Consider the following 10,313-nt stretch of genomic DNA (forward strand, 5'->3'; position numbering starts at 1 on the left):
TAGCAAAAAGTTTTTATATTGAAAAAAAAAAAAAAATTAAAAATATTTTTAATTTTTTTTTAATTTAAATATTTTTTAAAATAAAATTCGTTTGCGGGTCAAAAACTACTATGAATTTATTTAAATGATCATTCAAGGTGGAGTTTCTATTTGTAGTGATAACTAGCGCACTTCCACTATCATTAAATCGTTAATCGAATCGAAATTAGTTTCCCCCTCCTTAAAAGCGAACACATATATAGGACTCAATGAAACTTGATGTTTCCTCCATCACCTAAATATACTGATCGTACATTTTTCGAGGAAATAATGACTAGCATCTTACAAATGCCAAAACCACCAACCCACAGAAAGTGTACTACGTTTGCCGTTCACATTCAACACGGATACTTTGTTTAGATCGAAGTCATCCGTGAACCTTGAAATACCACTAGCCATATTCCGATGTTGCCGATACAACTGTGGTTAGTTTTGATCGAGCGTGAATGAACCAAAACAAAACAAAGTTTATTTTACCATTATCACTAGCAGAATGTACGACCTGCGTATCGAAAACCAGATTTTCCAAATTTTAAATTTACAATCAGCTGTAATTAGGATTCAAGGTAAAATCTATTTATTTATTATATTAACTGTTTAAATTTATATATTTTAAAATTGAAGGTGCTTCCGAAAATTCGGAACCGGCGAACGAATGCTCCAACAATCTGCTGAATCTTATGATTACGTGAGACGTGGCTATGTCTGTGAACGGAAAATGGTTAATGAGATCGTTGACAGCAGAAAGCAGAAGAATCAACATGCTTTTAACGGGACCGAGTGACGATGAACTGAAACGGAATCCGAAAATTTTATCACTGGAAAAAATGGTAAGCTGTTCTCGCCAAGCCGTATAATCTGCGCCGCTAAAATCTTTTATGTCAATTCGAAGTGTTCCGCAATCACCTACGTAACAGGCATACAAATAATTCTTTTGTCCTATCGTGACCTTCTCTAACTCCAGCGCATTTTCTCATTGAAAAATTATAATTTGAAGAAAAAAAGATTAATAATATTTTCAACAGAATGTTTTCTGTGTAGGTACCTTTTTTCCATTTTTATTGTTAGCGGGTTAACTGCGCAGAATTAGGGTCGGTTACGGTAATAAATTATTTTAGTTAGTAATGACTAACTTTCCGAAAAGTTCAGTAAAAAGCTGCCTTTCTAAAGTTTATTTAAAAGAAAACGAACACACATAAAAGGATCTCAGTGAAACTTCATGTTTCTTTGAAGAGATCTACATCCTTTTTAAAACTAAAGCGTACATCTTTCTAGGATACCATGGCAAGCATCTTACTAATTCTAACACCACCAGTCCACAGAAAGAGTTCTATGTCTATGTATGCCGTGACCGAGACTCGATCTCATGACCTCTGGCTTAGGAGACTGAAACGCTCTAGGCCACGGTCGGCGATTAAGTGGCTAAGTGTCCTGAAATGTGAACTACGTAAGTCAACATAAAAACATAAATCGATTGCGAATTATTTAAAATTATGAAAAACATAAGATAATATATTCATTAGTACTTAGAAGTACACATTTCTGAAATATCAAATTAAAACTTAGGTATTTTGGTGCATAGACTCAGAGTGGTCAAGAGTAGGTGTGCTGCTTATTTCGTCTAAGATTTCTTGGTTTTTCATTTTTATTAACTTTCCAATCAAAAATTTCGAACACATTTGTTAAAAAAATATATTTATCGTTAGATGTGAATTCAGATGTTGTAAAAATTCAAAATGATCAATCAACTCGAACCATTTTTTGGCACTTTCACACCATTGACATTGGCGTCGCGATTTAGATCAATTCAATGTTATGAACAAATTCACTACAAACGTATTTTAATTATCAAACTTTATATAATACAAACATTTAACTCTATTTTATCAATCTGTGCATTTCAAATATCAAGTTACTACTTAGACAGTATACATTCAGGCGTTTAAAACGATCAGATATGCTGATGTAGTTTGAAAATTATTATCACTTATTTATATACATGAACAAAAATCAATGCATAAAATATTAACTGTATTCAACAGTCGCAAAATTAACAAGTATGATGTTTTTGAATTGAGGCGCTTAGAATGAGATGGGTGTTTGTTCCCAAATAAAAGTTTCGAGAAAACGCGCTTCAAAGTTGTTAAGGTGCTCGGTGTTTCATATATTTGTCTAATTTGAACATTTTATTTCAATAAAAAAAAATCCTTAGTAAAATTATGAATAATCTTTACGCCAGATTGCGGTCTCAAAAATCGAATGGTATACTTAACTCAAAATTGATGAGTTTGACTAAAACGGATAGAATTTAGAATATCTAAATTCTGGGATTAGGATTTTGAAAACTTCCAATCTAGACGAGCTCAAGACATGTCTCTAGCTCTTCAACTAGTTACACCATCCAAAATTGAGGAATACATATGAAGAATCTTTTGATATACTCATTTCAATTCAATATTTATATGAGGCCCTAAGAGCCAAAGGGATATAAGTGACAAAATGGTCGATTTTGAGTTAATGATGCCAATCGATTCTTCATATAACAAACTAAAAATGGTGATTTTTTCAAATTTTTCGAAATTTTTTTACACACTTTTACGTTCTAAAGAAAAATTCAAATTTGCGAAAAATATATGGAAAATGGCCAAACACAACAACTTCAAAGCGTGTTTTCTCGAAATAAGCTTTCATGCACTTTTACCCCTTTGGCTCCAAGGGCCTCATATGTTATACCTCACAGTGTAACGCCTGAACTTATACCAAATCTATGGGAATACGAAGATCTTTCGTATTCTAGCTCACTCTTTTAATTGGAATATATAGAGATCAACTCACGCGATAATTTCTTTCAGAATTAAATTGCCACATTTGAATGATTGCATAACTAAAGGCGATTTAAATTGACCATCAAAATGATGAGTTTTATCCAAATAGATTGCATATATTTGGGCGTTTAAATTTCTATCTCTCAAGTAAACTTCTATGTTAAATTAATACCAAATTTTGCTGTCACGCCTTGAGAGCCAAATTTGTTACTATTATGGTTGACTTAATATTGTTTGTTTGTTTATTTCTTAATCCATCGGACCAGAGGTCTAAATGGATGTGATGGGAAAAGCACAAGGCACAAAAACCCATCAGTGGAGATAGCATAGACGATACAATAATTAACAGAATGTAAAAACTAATACTACTGATTTACAAAATAAAAGCAATACTAAGATCTATCATCAAACAGAAAACAAAACAAAAATTAACTTAGCATTGTAGCTCGTAAGCGGTTCACAAACATATCACTCGTTAAATTAAAATCGAATTCACTACATACATTGTTGAATACTGCACACATGGAACGAATAGGCTCATTCTGACCGTAGAGTGTTCGATGAAATCCTAGCCGTAGAAATTCTCGCGTTCTCAGTTGTCTAGGCACCACGTTGAAGTCGACTCTCGCAAGAATGTTTGGCGCATCGATGTCACCGAGCAGCAATTTTCCAACAAACGCCGCCTTCAAGTATTCACGTCGGTTAGCGAGGGTATCCAGATTCAACCAGGAGCATCGCTGTGAATACGTAGGAGATTCTTCCGGGACTGGCCAGGGGCAAATTCGGAGTGCTGAGCGAGTAAATTTGGATTGTACGGATTCGATTCTACTGACCCAGGTGTCATGGCTAGGGCACCAGACGACTGCTGCAGATTCCAGGTGCGAGCGAACTAATGCACAGTATAGAGTTCGTAGACACTGTGGATTTGTGAATTCCCTAGTGGTTCGCAAAATAAATCCTAAACTCCTATTCGCTTTGGCTACGACGTAATTTAGTTGATTTTCAAATGTAATTTTGGAATTCAACAGTACACCTAGATCCTTCACAACGGAAACTCGTTCAAGAGTGGAATCTTGGAGAGTGTAATTCCAAGTCAGTGGATTCTTTTTCCGAGTAAAACTGATTACATTGCATTTCGCCACACTGACCGTTAAGCAATTCAATTTACACCACTCCAGAAATTTACTCAACATTTGCTGCAATTCCAAACAGTCGCTGTAGCTTTCAATTTTCCGATAAATTTTCAAGTCATCAGCATACAACATTCTACACCCGGATGGAAGAGCGTATGTTACATCGTTGTAATAAATGCAGAAAAGAAGAGGTCCGATGTTGCTGCCTTGTGGTACTCCTGAGTTATTCTGGAACACATATGACTCAGCATTTCCTAGCCGAACAGTGAGAGAACGATTTGTCAAGAACGATTCGGTAAAGCGGTACACAGAAAAAATTATAGCAAAATTTGCATGCGTTGTTAGCCAAATGATGCCAAATTTCGGTTTTCTTAGACCCCAACGATACCTAATTTTTCGAGAATTTTTAGAGCATATTGATGTCTAATTTTGCAATCGAGGAAAATTCGTTGATGCCTTATATTGCTTTCATTGTGCTCTCCAAGCTCTCAAAAAACGAGGTGTAGTTAGGGTCTCAGTTTTAGCAAAATTTGGTATCACTTTGCTAAGCTAACCATGTATGGAAATTTTTGCTCTCATTTTTGCTGTGTACCACCTTATGTCAAGCAAAATGAGAGCAAATTCAACTCTCAGGGCGTGATAGCAAAATTTGCTATAATTTTGCCATAAAAGTCTGCTCGGGGATAGTCTCCGATTTCCCATCGCATTGAAATAATTCACTAGCGCATTGAAATAATTCTCAATAAATTCTTTTTTTTTTTTTCGTCTCTGCCACTGTAACGAGAGCTTCATTGTAGTTGCCGCACCGGCTGTGCCATTGTCGGGATCCTTCGACGAAGATCCCGGTTTTCCCGTCTTGTTGGAGGAACCGTCTTCGAGGATAGTGGAGCATCCATCTTCTTTGAGTATGTTTCAGGAACCATCTGTTTGTCTATTCTGAGGATGCTTTCACTTCAAGAATCGTCAAATGAATGAACCAAACGGACTGCGTATTTAGGCTTAAAGCCCTAAAATAAAAGTGCGGCAGACTGTCACCGCGGAGCTCCAATCGAACTGTAAAAAGTCGTCCAATCGAGCATAGCCATTTTTACCATTCCAAATTCTTGGGAAGTATTGTAATCTGTGTGACTGTGACTATCAATTTTTTCATTAAAATTTATCAAGAATGCAGAGAAAATTTATTGGAGCAAAACGGAAAGAAGCGCTTTATTTTTATTTTAACAGTTGACACAACGGAGAACAAATTAAATAATATTCACAAAACGAAAATCAACTTCACAATCTGCGACACAGCTTCACATCAACAGGAAGTCATGGGAATATTTACGTTATTGTCAGTGTTGAAAGATTACAGAAGTCTTTTCAGTGCTGCCAAATCGGTGAGAAATTCTGTCCGCCGCACTTTTACTGTAGGGCTTTAGGTAGGCTGTGTTTATAGCGTCTAATACCCGAGAGAGTGTGAAATGGGAGGGGCTAAACACACGGGATTAGCATGTCTTACAGAAAGGTTTAGTTAGAGGCCATTCAAGTAGAACGTAACCCGTTTAGGATGGGGGGGGGGGGGGGGGTGGGTTTAACAGCTTTTTACGCGTTGTAGATTTTGAATTGAAAATCTGATCCGAATGTGTTACGTAGAGGGGGGGGGGGAGTTGAAAATTATCGAAAATTGTGTTACGTAATATTTGAGCGGCCCCTTATCGGCTGATTTTTTTTGGACGCGAAGGGATTTGAATGTACAGTGTCGGACAATAGAATAGGACCGCTCTAATGCAAAATATTCAATTCACCTTTAAACTGCCAGTTCAAATATAATAATATGCGACACCTAGCGGCAAGCACTTATTGTAGTATGCCAACTTTGTATACTGCACGTTTGTTGCAATCAAAGCAACCCGTTTGTTCTACTCGACCAGAAAGCTGTCAGAGGGTGAAAAAACTCTTGTCATAAAATAAGACCAGCTCATCGGTTCGGCTGTTCCGGCATTTTCAGCGCTCTAGATTTGAAGAAAAGGTGTTGTTTGTCCATTTTCGTGTCCTGGTAAGTATTTCCCATAAAATTAATCATGTGAATCATGAAAACAAACAAAAAATAAAGATTTCCTTCCTCCTACTCTGTTTTCAGCAAAAAAGCGATGGGTCGGGCACAGCACTGCACGGAGGTCCAGCGAGCGATCATCCGGAATCTGTACAAGGCTGGCAAAAGTCAACGCGAGATTGACGACTACTTAGGAAGGTCGAAAACTTTCGTTTTCAACGCGCTTCACAGCACCGGCAAACGGGAACTGACCGGCCGCCCCCGCTTTCAAAGCGTCCAAGCAGATCAGAGATGAGCTGAACTTATCTGTGAGTTCCCGGACGGTTCAGCGACGGTTGGCGGAGAAGGAGGAAAAGGTTCCCGGAAGGTGCCGATGCTGACGCCGAAACACTTGAAGGCTGGGCTGAAGTATGCGAAGGACCACTTCGATTGGGTCGGTCCGGAAAAGGAGAAACTATGGAGAAATGTGTTGTGGTCGGATGAGACCAAAGCGAACCTCATCGGCTCGGACGGAAAGAGTTGGGTCCATCGCCCACTCGGCTGTGCGTATATGCCCCAGTATACAAATAAAACATTCAAACATGGAGGAGGTAGCATCATGGTGTGCTTTTCTTGGTACGGGGTGGGTCCCTTGTACTGGATCGACCGGATTATGGACCAGCATCTATACTCCAAATAATTCGGGAAGTAATGCTGCCACACGCCGAGTGGGAGATGCCCCTAAAGTGGCAGTTCCAGCAGTACAACGACCCCAAACATATCGCTATAATGGTTAAAAGTGGTCCCAGGATAATAAGGTAGACGTTATGGAGTGGCCAGCACAGTCCCCTGATCTCAATCCCACAGAGAACCTATGGGAAATAGTTAAACGTAAGGTGTACACCGAAAAATCAAAAAACAAGCAGCAGCTGTGGGAGAGAATCCAGGCGGTATGCTATCCCGGCGAGAACGTGCCAAAAGCTGGTGAAGTCGTTGCCGAACCGGGTGCGAGAAGTGATGCGTAATAAGGGTTATACCACCCACCCTGCGAATCGATCACGGTATGAATTTTTTAATTTTTTTTACCATGAATTCTAAAGCGGTCCTTTTTTATGTCGCGTTATTTTAGTCAGTAAGTATGCTTAAAACGCATTTTTAAATAAAGGACAATTTTTTTTAACTACGGATGATTTTAATTTCTTCGAAGAATGGAATTTACAATTTGTAAATGGTTTGATGCACTTAAATGGAAATTTTTTCTCAAAGTTTTGTCACTTTCTGTTTTGGATTGAGCTGTGGTCCTAGTCTATTGTCCGACAGGTCATGCGTGCTGAGCAGTTTTAAGATATGGATGCCAACACAAACCAATGTCATTTATTTTTTCATTCTTTTATTTCTTTCTTCTTTCTTTTTCTCTTCTTATCTACACCAGCGACCAGGGAAAATGTGGTGCGTTCAGTCATGAACACGACTATTCTTTGAGCGTGAAAGCAATAGCAACAGCTATGGAAAAATGGTGTTTCTTGAAAAATAAAATAGGATTTAAAAGAAAAACTTCGCCCAAACTAAAAACAAAAATGCCGTTTGAAAATCGAGATGACAACTTTACGTTATGATGTCAAATTTGAAAGAGCAGCTCAAAAAGCAAAACTAATTTACATCGCTTATCCAAAAAATTACTATTATTGTGTTTTACCGACTCGATTTAAACACGAACAAAATAATCTACACCAACGAGCTTCTTCCGCCTTAACATCTATGATTAAATAGCTAAAAACAGGATATAAACATGCTATCGGATATTTTTGAATTCTCTTTATGATTACGCCGACCGATTTCATGTCTATTATTTAGACCAAGTAATGGAACATGACCAGAATTCTACCAATAGAGCACTATTCAAGAAACTAGGAGTATCGCCAACCAAACCATGATTTCCTCAGAGGAAACGGAAATTTTCTGTTTTTACGATGCACCTCATCTAATCAAATCAAGTCATAATAATCTATTACGCCACAATGCCGTTTTTGACGGTTAAATGGTGTAGATTAAAAAAAAAACCTGTACCCTGAAGATACCAAACAAATTAATAGATCAGTGCCTCGCTTAACGTATGACCACATCGAACTTGCCCTTTTTGCGAAAATGAGGGTGAACTTAGAAGCTCAATCTTGGAGTCACTCAGTGTCTACAGGATTGCGAAGTTTTGTAGGGAATCAAGTTTTCGAAATGAACTGCAAGAGTAAAAATGTCTACCACATTTTCCCAACAAGGTTAAACTTGCTCTAAGAGTAAAAATATTTGAATATGAAAAAATGTAATCATAGTAGTCGAATAATTGTTGTCTAGTCGATTGTCATTGTCGTTTTGTTTGTTATTAATAATGGATGTTTTATTCAATTCTTTTTCAGATTTTTCATTTCTGCAACCTCCAGGCATTATGTGAACAGGTAAACATGACCCGGGGCTTCGAAAACGAGTGTCCTTCAATGCGAATGTCGAAATGCGTCATTTTAACGATGACAGCCATATCATTGGCCCTTCAGAAAACATCCGGTTGAGCAACGCATTGAGATCACACATTTCATTCCGAGGCCCGATTGGAGGCCGAAAGGCGCATTCGTTTGGGCCGCGTGGAAGTCATGTCGATATTTTTTCACCAAAATGGTATAAACTGCAAGTGTACGGCGAGCCAATGCCCAAATTTGTAAGAAGGATCCGAAACGGGATGCGGAACTTTTGAAATTTCTTTTCGGGGTGGCCCGGTATTTGACCAAAAGAATGTTTGAACGCTGCCCATTACTGCGAATGTATGGATAAATTCTTGGATTGCGCAAATTCTACGATTTTCAAAACCACAAAACCGCAATTGGAAAACAATTTTTTTCTGAAAGCTTCACTTACTCTCTGGAGCCACGTGTTTCGCACTTAAGCGTATGGAGCTTATGAGATGAATGTTGCCTTTTTGAAGAGGTTACTCACTGTATTTTTATGTTTGTTACTTAATTTATCGGCCGTATCGGTGAAAATTGATGTCCTTTTTAGAAAGAACATCTTAAGATTATGAAATATTGTTTAGAAACGAATAGAAAGTTAGAAGAAATGAAAGATGGTGAAAATGAGCGGGACGAATTTATTAGATGTGTTATCACATACCAAATTTTTGTTCGGCAAGGGCCAACTACTATCAAGTAGTAGATACAGATAGAGTTGCTCTACCACCCTACATAAGTAGACCAACCATAGTTCACCCAACAAGCGGAAACTTGCAGTGCGAACGAACAAAAAGATGGTATATGATCGCTCTGATAAGCTCCCTTTAACTCAGAAACGGATCTATCGATTTGTTTGTTTTTACCGGTATTCATCGAAAAAGACGATGCAAATTTTACTTTTACAGTGACAGTTTGACAATTTTGCGACGACAACTGCCTGCCATTAAGCCGCAAAAAATGCTCGATCATCACCCTTTCCCGTAAACGGCTTCCCGTAATTTTAGATTATTTTCTTGGAAACCAGATACTTGCTCGAGCAAAGCACTTAAATGATTTGGGTGTTATTCTTGAACAACAGTTGGACTTTGAGACACACACTAACTATGTATGTACTGTAAAACGGGGCATCATGCAACAGCGGGGTTAGATGTAACATTTGTAAACCACAACACTGATATAATTTTAAATTTTATATAATGTTATTAGGTTATCTTTTAACTAACCTTGTAAATCTCGTTTTCATATGCGCGAATATGATTGTTTTGCATGACGCATTTGTCAACATTTTAATTTCATTCATCCAAACATTTTTTTTTATGATTTCAGCTAGTAGAATTTTTTGTAGTATTTTTTACCCCTAAATGTATGCAGCATCCTTATGTTCAGAAAAAATGTAAAAATTAGTTAGGCGGCATCCATAAATTACGTAACGCAAAAATTGCACTTTTTTAACCCCCTCCCCCCGTATGTCACAAATTGTAACGCTTCGACGTACCCCCCTATGAAAATTACGTAACGCTGATAATTACCCCCCCCCCCCCCCCCCTCATGGTTTTGAATACTGATTTTCGAAGGTAAAAAAATATTTCAACATAAATTTTTTAACGCTCTTCAAAACGGAATTAATATCGATCTATCCAAATCGCTTCTTAGTACTCATTGATGATAACTCTCTCATAAAATAAATTGATTGTATTGGTAGGTATGAGTTGCTCTTTGCTTGTAAACTGATAATCTACCTTGTTTACTTTAATTTGTTCAAGAAGCCTAACTTGTTATGCGAAATATATTCCACTTAGTAAAATTC

Source organism: Uranotaenia lowii, chromosome 2 (genome assembly GCF_029784155.1).
Source record: "Uranotaenia lowii strain MFRU-FL chromosome 2, ASM2978415v1, whole genome shotgun sequence".
NCBI classification, from domain to species: domain Eukaryota; kingdom Metazoa; phylum Arthropoda; class Insecta; order Diptera; family Culicidae; genus Uranotaenia; species Uranotaenia lowii.